Source organism: Chionomys nivalis, chromosome 4, assembly GCF_950005125.1.
Source record: "Chionomys nivalis chromosome 4, mChiNiv1.1, whole genome shotgun sequence".
Classification (NCBI taxonomy): domain Eukaryota; kingdom Metazoa; phylum Chordata; class Mammalia; order Rodentia; family Cricetidae; genus Chionomys; species Chionomys nivalis.
In genome coordinates, this window is record NC_080089.1 from 87,302,817 (window position 1) to 87,308,036 (window position 5,220).

At 45.7% G+C, this 5,220-nt stretch overlaps 1 pseudogene; it reads left to right on the plus strand.

Annotated features, from left to right (window-relative positions):
* The first annotated feature begins 517 nt into the window (after positions 1-517).
* On the plus strand, positions 518-1,041 carry LOC130873554 (cofilin-1-like; annotated as a pseudogene).
* Positions 1,042-5,220: the final 4,179 nt, after the last annotated feature.

Sequence of the window (5,220 nt, forward strand, 5' to 3'; positions counted from 1 at the left end):
TAAGGAAGCAAATCATGCAAAATTACAAGGTAGGACAAAGCTAAATGACACTCATCAGGAAGGAAAGCTTGCTCCCTGGGAAAACTCCATCAGGGTTGAGTGAAGTGACTGCTATAAAATGGTTGCACAAATATCAGAAGCATTCCTTTCTTACATACAGTGTGTGGGTTATGAATATATAATATATCCACACATACACTCATACACATATATTTGAAATTGTATAAAATGCTAACATTCATAAAGGAACATAAAAAAGACATTAATAATTAAAAGTATAAAATGTTTTCTTGAGGTAAGAGATAATATTGTGGAAATGCCTAATCTCATTAGAAATCATAACTGCAGTTCATAATATTCAGTATGACATTTAAACATTTTCTGGGAATAAATGGGAATAAATAAACCTCTAACATTCACATTTATTAAAACGTTTTCTGACAGTCAGATCCCGATAGCAGCTGCAGCGGCTCAGTTCTTCTGTAGCTCTCCCTGTCTCCCTTCTTCTTCCAGAAACATGGCCTATGGTGTGGCTGTCTCTAATGGTGTTCAATGACGTGAAAATGCACAAGTCTTCAATGCCAGAAGAAGTGAAGAAGAGCAAGAAGGCAGGGCTCTTCTGCCTGCGTGAGGACAAGAAGAACATCATCCTAGAGGAGGGGCAAGGAGATCCTGGTAGGAGATGTGGGCAGACTGTGGACAATCCCTACACCACCTTTGTCAAGATGCTGCCAGACAAGGACTGCCACTATGATCTCTACGATGCCACCTATGAGACCAAGGAGAGCAAGAAGGGGGACCTAGTGTTCATCTTCTGGGCCCCCCAAGACTGCATCCCTTAAGAGAAAAATTATCTATGCCACCTCCAAGGATGCCATCAAGAAGAAACTGACAGAAATCAAGCACAAATTACCAGCAAACTTCTACGAGAAGGTCAAGGACCGCGGCATCCTGGCAGAAAAACTAGGTGGTAGTGCTGCCATCCCTCTGGAGGGCAAGCCTTTCTTTGTGAGCTGCCTCCAGCCCCCTGCTGTTGGCTGAATTTTCTGTCATGCCCGGTCCTGCAGCTGTTCAGTCCAAAAGAAACACACAGAGGCCTACATTAATTATAAACTGGTTGACCTATTAGTTCAGACTTCTTATTAACTCTTTTTTTTTTTTTTATTATATATTTTTTTTTATTCTTTTTTAATTAAAATTTCCAACTGCTCCCCGTTTCCCATTTCCCTCCCCTCCTCCCACACATTGCCCCCTCCCCCCTCTCCCCTCCCCTATCCCCACTCCTCTTCTCCTCCCCCCAGTCCATTCCCCCTCCCTCTCGCTACTGAAGAGCAGTCCAAATTCCCTGCCCTACAGGAAGACCAAGGTCCTCCCACTTCCATCCAGGCCCAGGAAGGTGAGCATCAAAACAGGCTAAGCTCCCACAAAGCCAGTTCATGTATTAGGATCGAAACCTAGTGCCATTGTCCTTGGCTTCTCATCAGCCTTCATTGTCCGCCATGTTCAGAGAGTCCAGTTTCAACCCATGCTTATTCAGTCCCAGTCCAGCTGGCCTTGGAGAGCTCCCAATAGATCAGTTCCACTGTCACTGTGGGTGGGTGCACGCCTCGTGGTCCTGATTTCCTTGCTCATGTTCTCCCTCCTTCTGCTCTTCATTTGGACCTTAAGAGCTCAGACGGTTGATCCAAATTGGGTCTCTGTCTCTCTCTCGATCCATCGCCAGATGAAAGTTCCTGTGCCATTCTCCTTGGCCTCTCGTCAGCTCTCATTGTCCGCCACATTCCGAGAGTCCGGTTTTATCCCATGTTTTTTTCAGTAGCAGTCCAGCTGACCTTGGCGAGCTCCCAATAGATCGGCCCCACTGTCTCAGTGGTTGGGTGCACCCCTCATGGTCCTGACTTCCTTGTTCATGTTCTCTCTCCTTCTGCTCCTCATTATAACCTTGGGAGCTCAGTCCGGTGCTCCAGTGTGGGTCTCTGGCTCTATCTCCATCCATCGCTAGATGAAGGTTCTATGGCGATATGCAAGATTCTTATTAACTCTTATAACTTACATTAACCCATAATTCTTGTCTGTGTTAGCCACGTGGCCTGGTACCTTTTATCAGTGAGGCATTCTCATCTTGCTTCCTAGATCTGCTCTGGGTGTTGCAGGCTGCCCCTTTCCTGCCAGACTGGAGAGGCTGGGGGGGGATCCCAGCAGGGGGAGGGTAATCCCTTCATCCCAGTTGCCAAATGTCCCCCCACCCCTTGGACCATCCATCTCCCTCCACTCTGACGGTTCTGGCCTTCCCAAACTGCTTTTGATCTTCTGATTCTTCTTGGGTTTTTTAACAACAAAAAAAGTTTTCTGAAATAATAAATGTGAACAAAGAAATAAATTATCAGAGAGAGGGGTGTCCCTATAAAACCTGTTCTGAAAACCTGAAGTTCTTGTGGGTTTGTTTGTTTGTTTGTTTTTGGTATTTTATAATTGTTTGTTAGTTTTTAGAGTTAATTTGGGCTGGAGAGATGGCTCAACAGCTAAGAGCACTTCCAAAGAGGAGATGAGTTCAGTTCCTAGCACACAAATCAGGGACTTACAACCACCTATAGCTCTAGATCCAGGGAACCAAACATCCTCTTCTGGCTTCTGTGGGTACCCACTCACACAGTGTGGGAAATACTCCTCAGTACTGGAGAAATGAGTTATGTTGAATACCCCACCAACCCTAACACTACCCATCACCTAGATGGTACCATTCAGACTCATGGTTCCAACTCATGAGCCATCAAAAATCACCTGGAAGGTTCTTAAAAATATCTGTCTCCAACGCAGTCCTTGAAGAGCATCCTATGAGAGCATCGCACTTGGCTCAGAGTGTGGTACACACACGTACGTGTTCGTAGGTAAAAGTAAAATTATTTTATGCATGTGAATTGTGTTCTTATGTGTGAGTGTATATACACGTTGGGGTACAAAGCATTCATACTGATACCAGAAGGAAATAAAGGATTCCTGGAGGGGGAGTTATAGAGGTTTAGGGACATCTGATTTTTCACAGGGTGATGGCATCCAAATTCACGATTGATCAGCAAGTATTCTCTCTAGCCCCAAAGCAGCAATTCTTAAGACAGCAAATGTGAGAAGCACCAGAGCACTGGGAAGCCCTGAAATGACTGATTGCACCTATAAAGAGCCAGAATAAAATACTGTTCTCTGATAGCATTTGATAAGATTCAAGGAAGACAGAAAAATACTGAAAAAATGGCAGGTGGCCATTTTAAAGTTGGGAAGACAAACGATCACAGGTTAGGCCTGACTTTCTTTCTTGCATGCTTCCCGATAAAAATTCATGATTTGGTCCTTGCGTAAGTTTAGTGAGAACCAAGCCAGCATTGTGGGCAACATGTGAAAACTGCCGAAGCCGTCGGGACAATGGTGTCCAAGCCACCATCAACATTGTTCCTCTTTCCCTAGCTTCTCTGTTTCTGGACGGGGCACATGACCAGCTCTGGCCAATCAATGGACTATGGAACAAAATGACTTGAGCAACTTCTAGTCTCAAATACAGAGGGATGTGGTATGACCTTCTGGATGTTTCTTTCCCTTCTTATGAAGGTCAAGGAAGCCCACTACTCAATACGTACCAAAGCTGCCATTAACTGCTCACTGTCTGCCATTAGTAAGTAGGGAGTAGAATCAAAAAGCAAATATTGGTGTGAGAAGCCACTAACGTCATTCCAGTGCTCTAGTCTGGGAGTTTTGAGTTATCTGGAACAACTCACCTACCCTACCACGAGGTGTCACCCAGATGGTGGAGTTCAGACCCATGATTCCAAGTCACAGTGCACATTAAAAATGTCTGTACCCAAGCCCATCCTTTCAGAATGTCAGGCTTGACTCTGAGTGTCGTGCAGGCCTGGGATCATTTTAAGGGTTTTCTGGGGCCTGCATTGTGCACCCCCTGTTTCAAATGTCACTGCTTTAAAGTGAGAAGCTCTGTGTTGCAGTGCTCATAAAGGTAACAGCACACATGACTCGCGCTTGAGTCAATATCTGCTCTTCAGGCTTGCTTCTCTCTCTTCACAGAGCAATAAACATACCTGTGTTTTATGTTGGGCTAAACTATCATGATTAGAGAAGCCATGTGCATGCATACCACATGTATGTGCAAGCATGCACATGTGTTTGGAGGCCTGAGAGATGTCAAGAGGCTTGTAGTTAGAGGCTCCTCTATAAACAGGCCAGAGGGCCTAGCCTGGGAAGCTCAGCCTGGAGCTTCAGGGTTCTATCTCTGGAACACTCGAAGACAAGACCCTAATGGCTTTCGAGACACTCTCACATGCTGAGGACACTACTCCACTTTAGCCAGAATTCAAGCTGGAATTGTGGGTGAGATTGCTGTTGAACAGGGTGATGGTTGTTGCTGCTTCCACGCCTGGGGCCAGGTGTCCTGCGTACCACAAGATTCCAGGGACAGAGAGAGTTTCTGCAAGCTGAGAGCTGGGTGGGGGCCTGTAGTGTGAAATCACAGTCCTGTTCCAGGGATGAAATGATAAGGTGTGATGCTTCTCTTCTCCCTCTACTCCCGGGCTTGTGCATTGGCAGCATCTATGACCCAACACAAATCAGTGGATGAAGAGGTCCTTAAAGATAGATGGTGACCAGCAAGAAACAGCATGTGCAGAGGCTCAAAATGACACCGTTCTGAGGAGCATTCAAACAGAAAAACAAATATCAAAAGAGAGCCTGGGAAATCTAGCAGACTGCATAGAGCTAAAAGCTACAGTCATTTCAGGAATGCGACTTGTGTCCCTGGTGATGTGATGAAGGTGGAACCTCATCAGAAAAGATAAGGATTAACATGACTGGGGAATTGTGGGACTGGGCATGAGACAGAGAGTAGCCTGTGGTTGATCCAGAGGACTGGAAAATGTCCCTTAGCAACCAGGCTTTTCCTTTTATGAAAGAAGTCTTATGGCATCAACAGGGGCTAGAGAGGAGCATGGTGGCTCGGGGTGCTGTGTTGGATAAAATAGAACCCCACATAGAAGCTGGGCACCCGGGCTGTCCAGTTAGCAGAAGGTTGACAAAGATCTATTTCTGGGCAGATTCTATTTCCAGATGGTAAACCAGGGAACCAAGGCAAGCTCACTAACAAGAATACAGTGCTAGGTTGTTGCTGCATGGCAAAAATTCCTCGGCTGCCCCTGACCTGAGTAGGGTGGTGACGAAATA